Source organism: Bos taurus, chromosome 17 (genome assembly GCF_002263795.3).
Source record: "Bos taurus isolate L1 Dominette 01449 registration number 42190680 breed Hereford chromosome 17, ARS-UCD2.0, whole genome shotgun sequence".
Lineage (NCBI taxonomy): Eukaryota > Metazoa > Chordata > Mammalia > Artiodactyla > Bovidae > Bos > Bos taurus.
The window spans coordinates 35,118,144-35,136,799 of NC_037344.1; the positions used below are offsets into that span (position 1 = coordinate 35,118,144).

General features: G+C 40.1%; 1 long non-coding RNA gene across 11 annotated transcripts in view; it reads right to left on the reverse strand.

Moving 5' to 3' along the window:
* Positions 1-16,995, reverse strand: part of LOC112442028 (uncharacterized) — an 80,599-nt gene extending 63,604 nt beyond the window's left edge. For 10 of the 11 annotated variants that reach the window (XR_009491033.1, XR_009491041.1, XR_009491039.1 and 7 more), the window contains exons 1-3: positions 16,911-16,995; positions 2,837-2,946; positions 1,471-1,640 (exon numbers count right to left, since the gene is read on the reverse strand). This is a non-coding gene — a long non-coding RNA (uncharacterized lncRNA). The remainder of the gene's footprint in view (positions 1-1,470; positions 1,641-2,836; positions 2,947-16,910) is intronic. The other variant, XR_009491040.1, reaches the window with a different exon arrangement.
* Positions 16,996-18,656: the final 1,661 nt, after the last annotated feature.

Genomic DNA, 18,656 nt, shown 5'->3' on the forward strand with positions numbered 1-18,656 from the left:
CTCGGGTACTCCACAAAGGTGCAGAGTTGGTTGGGCCTGTGTTTTGCGTCCGTCCCAGGTCTGAGCAGCTCAGGTGACAGGTCCTTGGGGCGCGTGGTCACCCCCAGTTGAAGGCTGCGACTTATCCCCTTTCCCGTCCCAGCCGCTCGGTTTTCTGGGTGTACAATGGGCGGGCCTTCTCAGTGTGCCCTGTGTCTCTTCTGAGAAGCTGATTCCTGGCTGCGACCTTCCCAGCTAATGTCAACTGTCCAGAATCCCAAGAAGTCTTGATTAGCAATGAAGTCTGCTTGCAGTTTGGTATAGGTTGCCTCTCTAGGGCCGCTATTGCCACCTTCCTGCTCTGGCTGCCCTCACCTGCCTGTCTCCAGCGGGGGATGGGCTGGTCCGCAGCCGGCTGGCTCTGCTCAGTCCTTTGTTCTGTGAGTGTGCCTGGCGGTGGTTAGGACTTTTTTTTTTTTTTTTTTTTAATGTATTTATTTTAATTGGAGGCTAATTACTTTACAATATTGTATTGGTTCTGCCACACATCAACATGAATCCGCCATGAGCATACACATGTTCCCTATCCTGAAACCCCCTCTCACCTCCCTCCCCATACCATCCCTCCGGGTCATCCCAGTGCACCATCCCCAAGCATTATGTATCAAACCTGGACTGGCGATTTGTTTCTTACATGATATTATACATGTTTTTATGCCATTCCCCCAAATCATCCCACGCTCTCCCTCTCCCACAGAGTCCAAAAGACTGTTCTATACATCTGTGTCTCTTTTGCTGTCTCACATGCAGGGTTATTGTTACCATCTTTCTAAATTCCATATATGTGTGTTAGTATACTGTATTGGTGTTTTTCTTTCTGGCTTACTTCACTCTGTATAATAGGCTCCAGTTTCATCCACCTCATTAAAACTGACTCAAATGTATTCTTTTTAATGACTGAGTAATATCCATTGTGTATATGTACCACAGCTTTCTTATCCATTCATCTGCTGATGGACATCTAGGTTGCTTCCATGTTCTGGCTATTATAAACAGTGCCAGGATGAACATTGGGGTACACGTGGTTAGGACTTTTCATGGGATCCCAGGATAGCTATCCCACAGTCTGGGTTGCTATCTCAAGCTAGTTCCCTCAGATTGCCCTCAGGGCATTCAGGCCAGGCCCTTATCCTAAGTAACGCCGCCTGCTCCTCCCTGTCCCTTCTGGGCTTGCTAGTGTGGGATGCAGCATCTGGGCTGTTGCACCACTGGGAGTTGCTATTAGGCACATAATCTGTGGGTTTTAATTATTTATTTATTTTTCCTCCTGGTTATTTTGTTCTCTGAGATTCCAAGGCTCACCACAGACCCACAGGAGAGAGTGTTTCCTGGTGTTTGGAAACTTCTCTCTTTTTTAAGACTCCCTTGTAGGGATGGATCTCTGTCCCTACCTCTTTTGTCTCTCTTTTTATCTTTTATATTTTGTCCTACCTCCTTTTGAAGACAATGGGTTGCTTTTGTGGGTGCCTGATGTTCTCTGCCAGCATTCAGAAGTTGTTCTGTGTAATTTGCTCGGCGCTCAAATGTTCTTTTGATGAATTTGTGGGGAAGAAAGTGGTCTCCCCATCCTATTCCTCCGCCATCTTAGGACTGCCCCTAAACTTTTAAATAATTGTATTGTTAGTAAACCAAATTACGAAAATATAGTAATATAATAATTAAAAGCTAGTATGAGCTCAGTAGTTCTACATACATTTATATTTTTCTGGTTCTGGTTGTCCTTGTATTTATGAAAAGTGTTAGTACATTTGCACAAAACATTTTTTCACTCCTGAAATCATGCATCTAGAATCTAGATTCCGGAGAAGGCAATGGCGACCCACTCCAGTACTCTTGCCTGGAAAATCCCATGGACGGAGGAGCCTGGTAGGCTGCAGTCGGGGGTCGCTGAGTCGGACACGACTGAGCAACTTCACTTTCACTTTTCACTCTCATGCACTAGAGAAGGAAATGGCAACCCGATCCAGTGTTCTTGCCTGGAGAATCTCAGGGACGGGGGAGCTTGGTGGGCTGCCATCTATGGGGTCATGCAGAGTCGGACACGACTGAAGCGACTCAGCAGCAGCAGCAGCAGAATCTAAATTCAGGGACACTTTGCAATAACTACATGGCCCACTAGAGGCCCCACTAGAGGTTGGGAACTGCAGGTAAATAAGAACTACTCATCATGTCTAATACTTAGTAGGTCTACAAGCTTCCTTGGAGGAAAATTGACTGTGTATTTGGATGTTTTTCAGTTCAGTGTTTATTTACAGGTTTCAAATTACTGGATTATTTCCTCTTGGAATCTAATGCCAGAATACATACCTCTCTCTCTTTAAAATGATTAAAAAATTTGTCCAGCTTCATTGAGAATTGACATATAATGTTCCGTAAGTTTAAGGTGTATGTGTGTTAGCTGCTCAGTCATGTCTGACTCTTTGTGATCCTGTGGCCTGTAGTCCACCAAGTTCCCCTGTCCATGGGATTTTCCAGAGAAGAATACTGGAGTGGGTTGCCATGCCTTTCTCCAGAGGATCTTCCCAATCTGGGGATCATACCGGGGTCTCCCGCATTGCAGGCAGATTCTTTACCTTCTGAGCCACAGCATAGCATGTTTATTTGACATGCTTATATATTGCAAAATGATTACCACCATAGCTGAAATTGACACCTCCATCCCATCGCATGTGCCTCTCTGAAGGAGGGTTATATTTTCTCTTTCCAGGCAATGCAAACTATATAACTCTGTATTTCCCGTTTTTGCTTGATTATGAAGAAATTTAGAACTAAATGTAATGCTTAATGTGGAAGTCACCTGGTACCACAGTCACTGCATCCTCTGCTCCTTCCGCAACTGCTTCTAGTCTTCTTTACTTTGCAAACATCTCTCTGAAGATCATATACATTGTAGGCCTCCTCACCTCACTAGAATTAGATGAGCATAAATTATAAACAAGTTCCAAGCCCCTCCTTGGCTGCAAGCCTCCATGGGAGTTAAAAAGGGTAAAATGCCCTGCACAGGGCTTCCTCTGGGCTATTGAGCTACTATGCCATCTCCTCTGCCAAGCGTATGCTTCTGGTCTAGCGTCATTTAACTTCCTAGGCTACATTTCTCCAAGCTGATGAGTGCAGGAGATGGTGGTGGATAAGCAACGTGACTCAGTATTACGATAACCACCCTATACAGGGATTCAAAGCAAAGCAAAAACAAAGTAAAATCTTCTCTGTCCTAAGGAATTGGAGAGAGCTGGCCATCATAGATAGGCAATAAAAGCAGCCCCTGCAGGTGCCAGGAGCTTCCCCAACATTCTCAATGGCAGAATCTCCTGGCGCTCTTCCAGGGAGCTTCTTTTATTTCTCATCTGACCTACTGCCCTTGCATTGTTCCAGCCTCTATCCTCTTCCAACCCGCCTTTCAGCCAACAAATTAAGCCATCTTACCACAAGGGGGCAGTGCAATTACAGAAACTATGGATCCAACTGGCCTTGCTGCTTTAAGACTAAGAAGTTTTAGTCATAAAATCATTCCATACATTGTGCTTCAGAAACTTGTCTTTCTCCATGATTTTTTCCCTCTTTCCACCCTAAACTCACATTCTGGTGAGATTCACATTGTAAATATATATTTACATCAACATTTTTATATATGGGTGTCTTGAATTCTATCAAAGTCCTTTATACCTTAAGATGCCACTTAACATGTTGTGATGTGATATGTAAATAAAATAGAGACCCAGAGATCATTACATTCAGGGCCTCCTTTGGGTACAAATCACAAAGTTATGATGGTGAGGTATTTCTTAGAACCAAATCCCTTCAGACAAACTGTGAGAGCACTGCAGGGTAAAGGGGGTCTCTGAACTTGAAAGGAAGCTAAGAATTACTAAACTACAAATATCCAGTCTGCTGAGTGACTTTCCTCTTTATTATAAACAAAGGTTCTTGGGCACTTGATCTGTGTACTGTGAGTTTGGTTAGTGTGAGTCAGACTCCTGAAGTTAGCTCTGACAGGCTCTGGTGGCTGTGTGGAGTGTGGTGACTCCCGGGCCCTGTCTCAGGGGCAGCTGTTTTATCCCATTATCCCTAAGTGTTTGCTTTTATTATGTGGATATAGTATTTGCTCTACTTTGATTACAAGAGCTTGTCACTATAAATAAAGGTAATGCCTAAGGAGGGTAAGTATTATGACACACAGAGTCACTGTTCAGTCTTTAATTCAAACTGTGATTACTATTTAATTCTTAATTAGCATCAGACAGTTTTAGGTATTAGGCATTTTCCAGAACACAGAGAGGAAGAACAGGCCTGCAATTTCATCTCTAGAGCAGAATAAAGCACCAGTTGCCACTAAGGATTTTGGCCTTTGCTCTTTAGAAAGAAACCTGAACTGACCAAGAGACAGGATTTCACTAAGAGAGGTGATTTCCAGAAAAGTGTAAGGATGATTTTATAGTCAAGAATAGAGAAATTTTCCAGATGTCTTACATTGGTTTACAAAGATTCATTAAGACTGAAAAGAATTAGACTTACTGTGGTGATTATTCTGCAGTATATACAAATATGAAATCATTATGTTGTACACCTAAAACTGTTTTCTGTTTGTTTGCTTTAAAATTTTGATTGGAGTATAGTAGATTTACAGTCAATGTTGTGTTAGTTTCAGGGGTACAGTAAAGTGAATCAGTTATGCTATCAAATCATCTTACTTGGACTAGTTATCGTTTATCTTGCAAACCTATATATAATTCATTGTATCTGCATGTCTATATACAGGGATGAGATTTCTTGACCTCTTTGCAATCTTTTAGCAGATTACCTGTGATGTGCATCAAATTCAGGTTTAATGCCTATTCAAAAATAAAAGTTTCCTTTTTCTAAAAGAAAAGAAAAGTTAGGAAGGAGGATGAAAGGAACAGAAATTTATAGAGGGCAGTGTACTGAATATAGGCACTATACTAAGCTCTTAATTTGGATTTTTATAACTGCCCTAGGGTTTCCCGGGCTTCTCAGGTAGCACAGTAGTAAAGAATCCATCTGACAATACAGAAGATGCAAGAGATGTGGGTTTGATCCCTGGATTGGGAAATTCCCTGGAAAAGCAAATGACAACCCACTCCAGTATTCTTGCCTAGAGAATTCCATGGACAGAGAAGCCTGGTGGGCTACAGTCCAGGGGGTACAAAGAGTCAGACATGACTGAGCACACACAAACACGCATGCAACCGCCCTAGGAGGTAGGTGGTATTATTTACTATTGTTGTTATTTAGTTGCCAAGTTGTGTCTGACTTTTGTGACCCCATGGACTATAGCCCACCAGGCCCCTCTGTTCATGGGATTATTCTGGTAAGAATACTGGAGTAGACTGCTATTTTGTTTTCCAGGGGGTCTTCCCAACCCAGGGATTGAACCCATGTCTCCTACATTGGCAGGGGGATTCTTTACCATTGGGTCAGATGGGAAGACTTTTATTATTATTACCCTTGTATAAAGGAAAAAAATTGAGAGAGAAAAAGTCAAATACTTTCCCCAGACTTTCTCAGAGAAGTGAAATTCTAAGCCAGCTCATGTCCTTGATCACTACCCAGTATCCTGACACTTGAGTCCGCATTCTTACCCACCCTGCTGTCCTCTCTCCAGAAAGGTCTGTGAATCTAGACCAAGTGAAGGAAAGGCAGAACAAAGCCTCAAGGGAGGCAAGCCTGTGTCTAGCTTCTCAGCATTCCTGCCACACTTATAGATGAGAATAATTTATTTTCATTTCTCTGGTAATAAGTCTGTTTATTCCAGCACTGTGTGCTTGAGGGTCCTTCAGCATAGACACAACATTACTTCTCAAGTGAATCAGACTTCAACATAGACAAATCATTCAGCAGATATATTGAGTTTTGTAACTAGAACCTGGGAATAAGGAAATCTATAAATAGTTTGACAACAAATCCACCTCTGGGAACTAAGATAAATAACACACATACCTTCATCAGCCAGTCAAAATTATATAGATAAAACTACATATATTATGGAAGAAGGCAAGCACAGTGTTTAGTAAGAAGGAAATATTTGTTGAAAGGATTCATGTTAGAAACAGTTATAGTGATTCAGAATCAATGTCAGAAATAACTGCAGATACACATAATGAAGGGAATCTTAACAAGCAATCTGGACAATGTACAGTGATTAAGGAAACCACAAAAGATCAAATAGGGAGGCTGTAGGTTATATTAACTAGTATAATGATAGCCATACCTTATTCCACAAGAGTAAAATTTCAATTTAACTAGAATAGAGTGAACCCAGTATAATGACCTGGAACTATCATCATGAATACGATCCATTGTGTTATGTGGAACTGTCTGTTCTGATGCTTTACCATACTCTTAGATTCTTGTGTCTGATCTGTATATTCCTTTTCCTTCTCTTATTACAGACAAGTATGGTGATATGTCAGTCTCAGGTGGTTACTTCTGGGGCAGACAGATTGTATTAAAGCTGCCAAGATCCCTGATACACAGATTCCTAGAAAAAGCAAGTTTTTTTAATTTTTTTTATTTTTATGGTGATCTGTGCCTCTGATAGGTTAACCAGGGGTCCTTCTTGGGTAATGTGGATTCTGGAGATAGAAAGAATGTTAATTCTCAGTGTGTCTATAACTGTGATACATGAACTGAGAAGCCATCATATAAGCCCACCACATGGCCTGTCCTTTATAAAGCAGACGCTTAATAAGTTGTTCAGTCGCTCAGTCGTGTCCGACTCTTTGTGACCCCATGAACTGCAGCAGCCAGATTCCCCTGTCCTTCAACATCTCCTGGAGCTTGCTAAAACTCATGTCCATTGAGTCCGTGATACCATCCAACCATCTCTGCTTCTGTTGTCCCTTTCTCCTCTTGCCTTCAATCTTTCCCAGCATCAAGGTCTTTTACAATGAGTCAGCTCTTAGCATCATGTGGCCAAAGTGTTGGAGCTTTAGCATCAGTACTTTCAATGCATATTCAGGGTTGATTTCCTTTAGGATTGATTGGTTGGATCTCCTTGCAGTCCAAGGGACTCTCAAGAGTCTTTCCCAATACCACAGTTCAAAAGCATCAATTCTTCAGTGTTCAGCCTTCTTTATGGTCCACCTCTCACATCTGTACATGACTACTGGAAAAACCATAGCTTTGACTGTCGGCAAAGTGATATCTCTTCTTTTTAATAAGCTGTCTAGGTTTGTCATAGCTTTTCTTCCAAGGAGCAAGTGTCTTTTAATTTCATGGCTATAGTCATGATCTGCAGTGATTTCGGAGCCCAAGAAAATAAAGTCTGCAACTGTTTCCATTGTTTCCCCATCTATTTCTCATGAAGTGATGGGACTGGGTGCCATGATCTTAGTTTTCTGAATGTTGTATTTTAAGCTAGCTTTTTCTCTCTTCTCTTTCACCTTCATCAAGAGGTTCTTTAGTTCCTCTTTGCTTGCTGCCATAAGGGTGGTGTCATCTGCATATCTGAGGTTATAGATATGTCACTCCGCAATCTTGATTTGAGCTTCTGCTTCACTCAGCCCAGTATTTCACATGATGCTCTTTGCATAGAAGTTAAATAAGCAGGGTGACAATACATGGCCTTGATGTACTCCTTCCCCCATTTGGAACCAGTCCATTGTTCCATGTCTGGTTCTAACTGTTACTTCTTGACATGTATACAGGTTTCTCAGGAGGCAGGTAAGGTGGTCTGGTATTCCCATATCTTTAAGAATTTTCCACAGTTTGTTATGATCCACACAGTCAAAGGCTTTAACATAGTCAATGAAGCAGAAGTAGATGTTTTTCTGGACTTCTCTTGTTTTCATGATATAACAGATGTTGGCAATTTGATCTCTGGTTCCTCTGCTTTTTCTAAATCCAGCTTGAATATCTGGAAGTTTTCTGTTCATGTACTGTTGAAGCCTAGTTTGGAGAATTTTGGACATTAATTTGCTGGCGTGTGAGATGAGTACAATTCTGTGGTAGTTTGATCATTCTTTGGCATTGCCCTTCTTTGGGGTTGGAATGAAAACTGACCTTTTCCAGTCCTGTGGCCACTGCTGAGCTTTCCAAATTTGCTGTCCTATTCAGTGCAGCACTTCAACAGCATCATCTTTCAGGATTTGAAATAGCTCAACTGGAATTCCATCACCTCCACCAGCTTTGTTTGTAGTGATGCTTCCTAAGGCCCACTTGACTTCACATTCCAGGATGTCTGGCTCTAGATTAGTGATCACACCATTGTGGTTATCTGTGTCATTATGAGGCAATAAAAAAGTGCAAAGATTCATGATGGACATCTTATTACCAATGCAATTCCTTCTTCAGGCCCATAACACTCCTGTCCTCAGATTCTCTAAGACATCGCCATATTCTGACAATAAGTCCTGCTTTATCCCTTATGTTGATGTAGTGGATTGTTGCTGATTGTTGATTTCTTGGTGATGTTGAATGTTGATTTCTTGATGCTTTCCCAGTGTCCATTTTTTTACTTCCTCCTTCCTAACAGTTTGCCATATTTCCAATCCTGTGTTTTGAATAGAACTGATCCTAAATCTCAGTTCTACAGTGCATCCAGACTGAAGCCAGTTAGCATGCCTCATTATCCTGGATAGGGTTATTTATGCACAAGTGAACACATGACCTAGTTTGTCCTGACTGATCTATTAAGAGATTTTTTTCTGGAAACTTCTGAGTAAGTTCCCTTTGTCATTCTTAGGAGTTAGCAAAAAAAGATATTCAGTGGACATAATGGAGGAGACTTGAAGTGTCAGGTGCTTCTGACAGACACCTTACAACTGTAAGGGAAGTTGTATTTAAGATAAAGCCAAAACCATGCAGAAAACATACAAACAAACAAACAAAAAAACCCCAAAACGGGTTCTTGGTGAGAATCTGGATCCAACTTTGCTGGAAGCCTCTAGATATGTCACTTACATGGATGAAACATTTCCTTTACTTTTAAAGGGCGTTTTTGACTCAGGTTTTCGATTGGTTGCAACTAACTGACAAGCATTTTTGGGGTGAATTCTGTCATTTGCAAACAAAGGAACACTAACTTTGTAGTATTTAGAGACTTAAATCTGAGCAGTATATGAAAGGCAGAGTAAATAGGGATGGAGGAAAGACCCAGGGGAATTTCCTGCTAAATAAGTACTCAGGCTTGTGTGTGCTGGGGAGAGGGGAGGCTTAAATATTATTTTTACTTGCTCTGAGAACTTTAGGGGCTTATTTCCTGATTTATTTTCTCAAGAAGCTAGACTATCAAAGAAAGGAATTCAGGATAAGTACTAGGATTTTTTTTTTTTAAATTAATAGAAGTGACCTCAGAACAATGAGCTAATTCAATTTTTTCATTTTATACACAACCCATGAAAATTACTGCACATAATCAAACACAAGTGGAATAGAACTTTTTCTATTGCCTTGAAATTTCAACTAAAGCACAAAGCTGAAAATAATGGGGAATTCCTCTACATTCTAAAGAGTCATGACTTGCTGGGAAGTATCCAATCTGCTTTTTAATATGCTGTCTAGGTTGGTCATAACTTTCCTTCCAAGGAGTAAGCGTCTTTTAATTTCATTGATGCAATCGCCATCTGCAGTGATTTTGGAGCCCAGAAAAATAAAGTCTGACACTGTTTCCACTGTTTCCCCATCGATTTCCCATGAAGTGATGGGACCAAATGCCATGATCTTAGTTTTCTGAATGTTGAGCTTTAAGCCAACTTTTTCACTCTCCTCTTTCACTTTCATCAAGAGACTCTTTAGTTCCTCTTCACTTTCTGCCATAAGGGTGGTGTCATCTGCATATCTGAGGTTATTTATATTTCTCCAGCAATCTTGATTCCAGCTTATGCTTCCTCCAGCCCAGTGTTCCTCATGATGTACTCTGCATAGAAGTTAAATAAGCAGGGTGACAATATACAGCTTTGACGTACCCCTTTTCCTATTTGGAGCCAGTCTGTTGTTCCATGTCCAGTTCTAACTGTTGCTTCCTGACCTGCATACAGGTTTCTCAAGAGGCAGGTCAGGTGGTCTGGTATGCCCATGTCTTTCAGAATTTTCTAGTTTATTGTGATCCACACAGTCAAAGGCTTTGGCATAGTCAATAAAGCAGAAATAGATGTTTTTCTGGAAACCTCTTGCTTTTTTGATGATCAGATGTTGGCAATTCGATCTCTGGTTCCTCTGCCTTTTCTAAAACCAGCTTGAACATCTGGAAGGTTCTTTAGAGACTTCAAAATACTACAGGTTCAAACATCCAGTTCTACAGTCATCAAGCTATGGGTAATTTTGAATATATTATGTGAAAGAGAATAAATATGAATTTTGTTTGTATGTGTGAGTAGAGGAAAATTCATGATGATCACATTTGTTAAAAATTAAAATTCTTGTGCTTTATTAAACTCTCCTTGAAATCTTATAAAAATAACAGTTGTTTAGTTTGATACTTGGATATAAATCTGCATCCTATTATGAATGCATATGTGGATGCACTCATGTGTTTATGCTTTTGACTTTTCAGAGCCTCAGTTCCTTATCTATAATATTGAGAGTTGAATCCCAGGATATAATCCTCATTCTTTCTATACCTATATTTCCAAACTGCTCTCAAGACACTGAAAATTAAGCATCAAAATATGCAATTATAGTTGTAGTATATTGTACCTTAATTACAAAGACTGGAAAGAATATAATGTAAAGTGACTCTCTCAAATGTAGTAATTGAAACTAAAAGCATTTTATTTGATTTTGGATTGTCCAGAAAATTCAGTTGACTATAATATCCTATTCTTTCTTCCTTCCTAATAGATATTTTCTTAATTTCTTCTTAATTAGATACTCTAAGTTTAATATACTATCAGAAGTAGGTCACTACTCTTAAAATGGATTTAAAATATGGTAACTCCAAGTCAATATAAAGAGTAAGTCAGATGGGCAAAATAGGTGAAGGGGAGTCAGAGGCACAAAGTACCATTATATTCTAAGTCGTAAGAATATAATGTACAACATTATAGTCAATAATATGCTGGTACTAGTGGTAAAGAATCCACCTGCCAAAGCAGGAGATGCAAAAGACTCAGGTTCAATCCCTGAGTTTGAAAGATCCCCTGGAAGAGGAAATGGCACCCCACTCTAATATTCTTGCCTGGAAAATCCTATGGGCAGAGGGGCCTGGTGGGCTATAGTCCAGGGGTCACAAAGAATCAGACGCTACTGAGTGACTGAGCACACACATAGTCAATATATTGTAAATACAGTCAATAATATTGTAGTAACATTTTATGTGCATAATATATAGAAATATCAGATTAGTATGTTGTATACTTGAATCTAACACAATATTGTAAGTCAACTATATTTCAGTAAAAAGAAGAAAGCAAATAATATGAAATTCTGCTTTTGTAGAATATTCTTACTGATTTGGAAAATCTTTTAAACTTCATGTTTCTGCCTGCGTGTCGGAATGTTTAACAGTAGGATTCCTGTGTGCTGTTTTCTGTCTCTCATGAGCCCTTTGTTCCTTATAAGTTCCTGTCAGGAATTAGAAGATTTCCTTCATTAGCTTTTCCATATGGTGAAAGTGATTTACGACCCTCTTTTGATATGGATTGTCTTTGGCTTTATGGCCTCTATTACTCCTTGTTTCCTTGGTGACGTGTAAAGTCTGGTCTTTTGATCTTTATCTGAAGAAGCTACCTTGTAATACGGTATATATACTCACACAGAGTTCAATAAAGCATCCTTGTTCCACTAGAGACTTGGGTCCCCATCTCCTTCTTTATCTCTATATCTCTCTTTCTGGCTGATTCTCTGGAGTGTGGAAGCCTGCCGTGCTCATTTTCCTGCCCGGGCTTTCAAGACCTCTCAAGACCTCTTGAGAGGGCGCCCTGTGCCTACGTGAGCTATACAAGCCCTGTCCTAGGGTTTTATTGGTTTTCTGCATAACCCAGGGAATATTAACCTCTTTCTTTCTCTCACTTTCTTATTGTTGATTCCGGACCACCAGGTTCTGGTCCATTAAAGGACCATAACACTTGCATGAAAATCTTATCCAACTTTGGATTTTAAGCAATTGTAAACTCTCTTTTTTCACTGTTTCCATTGTTTCCCATCTATTTGCCATGAAGTGATGAGAATGGATGCCACGATCTTAGTTTTCTGAATGTTGAGTTTTAAGCCAAATTCTTTTTTTGGGGGGGGGTGCTCTAAAATCACTGCAGATGGTGACTGCAGCCATGAAATTAAAAGATGCTTGCTCCTTGGAAGAAAAGCTATGACCAATCTAGACAGCATATTAAAAAGCAGAGACAAAGGTCCCTCTAGTCAAAGCTATGGTTTTTCCAGTAGTCAGGTATGGAGTGAGAGTTAGACTATAAAAGAAAGCTGAGCACCGAAGAATTGATGCTTTTGAACTGTGCTGTTGGAGAAGACTTTTGAGAGTCCCTTGGACTGCAAGGAGATCCAACCAGTCAATCCTAAAGGAGATCAGTCCTAAATATTCATTAGAAGGACTGATGCTGAAGCTGAAACTCCAATACTTTGGCCACCTGATGTGAAGAACTGACTCATTGGAAAAGACCCTGATGCTGGGAAAGATTGAAGGTGGGAGGAGAAGGGGATGACAGCAGATGAGATGGTTGGATGGCATCACCGACTCGATGGACATAAGTTTGAGTAAGCTCCAGGAGCTGGTAATGGACAGGGAATTCTTGCATGCTGCAGTCCATGGGGTTGCAAAGAGTCAAATACAACTGAGTGACTGAACTGATATGAAACTCTCTTTTAATAAAATTATATTCCAGTCAGCATCCTCATTTTGTGAGATGAACATTATCAATAAGATAGATATAAATTTCCTGGCTCAGAACAAAGATACTGAACCCTACACAAAATATCCAGTATAACTGTATCATTCAGAATACCTGAAGTATTCACTACCATTAACTTTTCTAGAGGCTTATAAATTTCATTTTGCACAGTGATTTTTTTATTAAAGTACACCTGATTTAAAATATTATATTAGCTTCAATATATGGTGATTCAATATTTTAATATATTATACTCCATTTAAAGTTATAAAATATTGGTTATATTATCTGTGCTATGCAATACAACCTTGTAGCTTACTTATCTTATACACAGAAGTTGTACCTCTTAATCCCCTATCCCTATCTTGTCCCTCCCCTACTCCCCTCACCCTGCTGGTAATCACTAGTTTGAACTCTATATCTGTGAGTCTTTTTTGTTGTTATTATATTCATTTGTTTGTTTCATTTTTAGATTCCATATATAAGTGATAACACAAAATTATATGTTATTTTTATTTGTCTTTTTGTCTGACTTATTTCATTAAGCATAATAACCTCTGGGTCCACCTGCTGCTGCTAAGTTGCTTCAGTCGTGTCTGACTCTGTGCGACCCCATAGATGGCAGCCCACCAGGCTCCCCCGTCCCTGGGATTCTCTAGGCAAGAACACTGGAGTGGGTTGCCATTTCCTTCTCCAATGCAGGAAAGTGAAAAGCGAAAGTGAAGTCGCTCAGTCGTGTCTGACTCTTAGCAACCCCATGGACTGCAGCCTACCAGGCTCCTCCGTCCATGGGATTTTCCAGGGAAGAGTACTGGAGTGGGTGCCACTGCCTTCTCTGCCAGGTCCACCTATATTGTTACAAATGGCAAAATTTCATTCTTTTTATGGCTGATTAATATTCCTATGTCTATGTGTGTATGTCACATCTTAATCCAATCATTTACTGATGGACACAGGTCGCTTCCATATCTTGGCTATTGTAAATAATGCTGCTCTGAATACTGGGTGCATGTATCTTTTCCAAACAGTGTTTTTGTTTTCTTTGGATATATACTCAGGAGAGGAACTGCTGGATCATATAGTAGTTCTGTTTTTAGTTTTAAGAAACCTTCATATTGTTTTCCATAGATGCTGCACCAATTTACCTTCCTGCCAATGATACACAAGGATTCTCTTTCCCCCATATCCTTGTCAGTTTTTGTTATTTGTGGTCTTTTTGATGATAGCCTTTCTGACAGGTATGAGGTGATATCTCATTGTGATTTTATTTTGTATTTCTCTGATGACTAGCAATGTTGAGCATCTTTTCATGTGTCTGTTGGCCATCTGTATGTCTCTTTTGGAAGAATTTCTATTCAAGCTTTCTGCCCATTTTTAATCAGGTGTTCTGTTTTTTGATGTTGAGTTGTAAGAGCTGTCCCAAAGTAATCTACAGCTTTAATACAATCGCTATGAAAATACCCATGAAATTTTTCACAGAACTAGAATAATCTTAAAGTTTATATGGAACTGCAAAAGACTCTGTTTAGCCAAAGAAATCTTGAGAAAGAACAACAAAGCTTGAGGTATCATGCTGCCTGACTTCAGACTATACAATAAGGCTACAGTAATAAAAACAGTATAGTATTGACACAAAAACAGAATAGAGTGCCCAGAAACAAATCCACACATTCATGGACAAGTGATCTATGACAAGGGAGGCAGGAATATACAATGAGGAAAAGACATATGATGTTAGGGAAACCGGACAGCTGCATGTAAAAAAAAAAAAAAAAGAATTAGAACATTTTCTCACACCAAATATAAACAATGTGAAAGAAGCAAAAGCAAAAATAAACAAATGGGACATAATTTAAACTTAAAAGCTTTTGCACAGCAAAGGAAACCATCAACAAAATGAAAAGACAACCTAGTGAATGGGAGAAAATATTTGCAAATGATATGACCAATAAAGAGTTTATACCCAAAATACATAAACATACAGATTTTTTGTTGCTTCTTTGCCACTATCCATTATATAATACAGTCATAGTCAAATTGAAACATGAAATATAATTTATGAGGGTTTCTGGCTCAGGTTAGCCTCAATTGAAAGAGAATTAAGAAATGCATTATAAAGTAAATGATAAAGTCTTTTAGAATAATGGAAAATTGTAAGTTCTAGGTGTTTGCAACACTAAATAAATGATGCACAATCAGTTACGATTAATAATTTGTTTTCCTCATAATTTTAATATACTTACAAAGAAATATGATCATTCTCTCTTCAGTATTTAAAACCTTCAGAAGGTATTAAAACTTCATATCCTTCAATCTTTTTTCCCATTGGTTCTCTGATATACCCTGTCCTAATCCTCCTATTTTTACCTCTCTGATTTTGCCTTCTTTGTCTTTTTCTTTAGTACCTCTTCCTTTTTTACACCCTGAATCTATATTAGATTATGTTCAGTTGAAAGTAATGAAGACTTTGGCTTCCACACACAAGGGTTTATTCTTTCTAGTAAAAGAAAATCTAGTTTACAGAATGTCCAGAGTAGGTACATAACAGGCTTATAATTTCAACAGAACCACAGGTCCTTCTACTACTTTGCCCACTGCGTGTGACTTCCTCAAGAACACCCCATGCCAACGTGATGGCTAGAGTCAGCCACTGCCTCTGCATTCCAAGCACCAGGAAGGAGAAAGAGGGGATGCTCTGTCCTAGAAGTTCTATAAACACTCCTGACAACACATAATTCAAAAAGAACTTGATCATGTGGTCAACAGCTCTATGGTGAGCTGAGAAGTGTGGTCTTTGATTTCAGGAGGTGACATGCTTAGCTAAAAGTTCACATTCTATATTGTGGAAGATTGGGAAATGGGTATTATCAAACCTTTTATCTCACCCTGTATTCTACCTTGCTAATCTTAACCAGCCCCACAGTTTCATGGATTGACTCTCAAATCTCCTCCAGCCTCAATTTTTCTTCAGATTTCCCTTTCCCATTTACACATTTCTGGTTGGCTTTTCCATCAAGACCTCTCTCTAGATTAGAACCTTAAATTCAATACATCTAGGACCAACTTTGTAATCAACTTGCTAAATCCCCAAACCAGCTTCCACATAGTTCTCTGAAGCTTAAAGCTTACATTCACACAACCAGCTCATATCACAAAAAGCAGTTCTCCAGCCTCTCTCAATGTTTACTGCCTTAGGGCTAAACAGATTGCTGTGACCTGTATTATGCTTCACATCACAATTTATTTCTGATCTTAATGTGATTCCCATAACCATTTTGTAAAAGAAAAAAATTTAGGTTTTTTTTTTTTTTTTGGCCATTGCTGTTGTAATTTTTCTGTACTTAGAAAGCCTCCAATATATGTAGGACTAGTCCTGTTATCTAAACACAAGTCCATGTGCCAGATACACGGTGAGGCCGAATAATACCAAAACTTGGGAATTTGGAACACAGAATGGTTTGAGGGCCATGCAACGAGATTGGTTGCTCAAGCTCTAAAAAATCCCAAACTCCTCAAAAAGTTTTCAGCGAAGCCCTTTTCTAGGAAAGGTGAGGGAAGGGTGTGGTTAGTTTTTGTAAACTTCTTGGGTGTCAAATCCTTTGTTCTAAAGGTCAGGTCATGGTCAGTAATGGTGCTCTTATAAATCTCTTGAAATGAATGTTATTCTCTATTCTGACAAGAAACGGCTGGATCCTTAGACACAGCTTTCACCCTCCAAGGTCCAGGTCCTAGCTAAGAGGAGTAGATCTCATCTGGTGATTTCCTCAGGGCCAGTTGTCATCGCTGAGGAAGCCAGGTGTCCAGGATCTAACTGGCCCTGGGCTCCTCAGGCCACCCAGGTGGTGGGGGCCAGGTCCTGTAGACTGTGACCCAGAGAGAGAGGTCACTGCCCTTAGGTTACACAGGCAGGGATGGGGGAGAGGTTCACCATCACCTCAAAGCCTGGGCCGGGCCAGCAGGTGGTCTTGGTGAGGGCTCTGGAGCCCTACAGGACACAGCCCCCCACCTGTTCCCTCATCCAGAAGCCTGGTGAGCTGGAGGGCCCCAGGAAGAAGGCTGGGATCTGTCTCATACCTCACTCTCTGCCTGCCTGGTGACCACCACTCCATTGACTGTTGGCTGACCGCTGAACCACTAAAGGTCACTCATTGGCAGTTGGTTGCCTGGAGGAGGGGCCCACTGCAGCAGCAACCAATGGCTGAGCAGGACCACCAACAGTCACTCATTGACAGTTGCTCACTTGGGGGAGGGGCATGTTGTGGCACCAACCAATGGCCGAGCAACCATTAGTGGTCTCCAAGTAATAAATATTACCTGGTAATGGGGTATGGGACAACAGCAACAGTGGTGCTAAGGGCTGCACAGGGGTTGTGCTCTGTTACTGTCTCTTTATGTGACTTGGCATTATAAAGTAAAATAAACATCAAAATACAAAGGATGCAAAACAAGTAACTGGAAATATGAGTTTATAACCAGTTCTGGGTGTCTACCAATTTGTCTTTTCAATCAAATTTTTTTACTCAAATTGTCTTTAACCAGATCATCTGACGTGTGCACACAGTCTTGATGATGGAGGGAGGGTACAATAGGAGTGTTATTTGCAAAGTTCACTAATACAAATGAAGCTGTCCAGAGAGCTTCTGTTCAGATAAGAATAGAAAGGTGCTTCCTTTTTTTTCTTAACCAGAATTTTTGTGCAAAAAAGCCAAGAAACAGTAGTTATCTTCTATAGGATATGTAGGGGAGAAGAGAATAATACTTCACATAGGAGGAAGATTAATCTCAATATGCTTGGGGACAAGGAAGAAGGAAAAAGGGAAAATGAAGAAATCTGCTTCTAGTTGTCAAAAGTATAGAAACTGATACTATAAATAGAGGTGCAAGTAGGTGCCCTACTTTATGCCTGCTAAGGAGACACAGGTTGAGGTGAGGAAAATAATGTACCAGATACTTCATCTACCCTTCTACTGAAACTGCTCTCTCTAAAGTCCTTAATGCTGAAGGTTTTTGTCTTTATCCATTCTACCTGACCGCTCCATAACACAGAAATCAGGATAAAATGATGCTTCTCCTTCTCCTGAGGAACACTCCCATTTTATTCTTCTCCTATCTCTGTGGTCAGTCCTCCTCAGTCTCTTTGCTGGTTCTTATTCCTTAACTCATTTATGAGTCTTGCTATTTCCTGGGGTTCATCTTCCACTTGCTTTTCTCTTTTCTTTTTCTGTTGATCTAAGTTATTCATTTGGACAAGGAAATGGCAACCCACTCCTGTATTCTTGCCTGGAAAATCCCATGGACAGAGAAGCCTGGCAGCCCCCAGTCTATGGGTCACAAAGAGTCAGACACGACTGTGTGACTAACACAACAATTCATATTGATTGTAAAGTGTTACCTTTATGCCTTGATGACTTCCTGATGACTTCCTTGATGACTTATATTCAACCCTGACTTCTTTAACTCTAGATCCATATTTCTGTCTACTAGACATCTCCACCTGAATAACTTACAGATATTTAAAACTCAATATGTTGTCTTTCTCTTCAAATTTATGTGGCTCAGACAGTAAAGACTCAGCCTGCAATGCAGGAGGCCTGGGTTCGATCCCTGGGTCAGGAAGCTCCCCTGGAGTAGGAAATGGGGTGGGAAGTAGGAAGATCCCCTGAAGTAGGAAAAGTGGGTTGCCACCCACTCCAGTGGGAGAATCCCATGGACAGAGGAGGCTGGCAGGGTTACAGTCCATGGGTCACAAATAGTCAGTTATGACTAACGACTTTCACACTTGCTTACATTTTCTATCTTGGTTAACGATGCACACCCCCT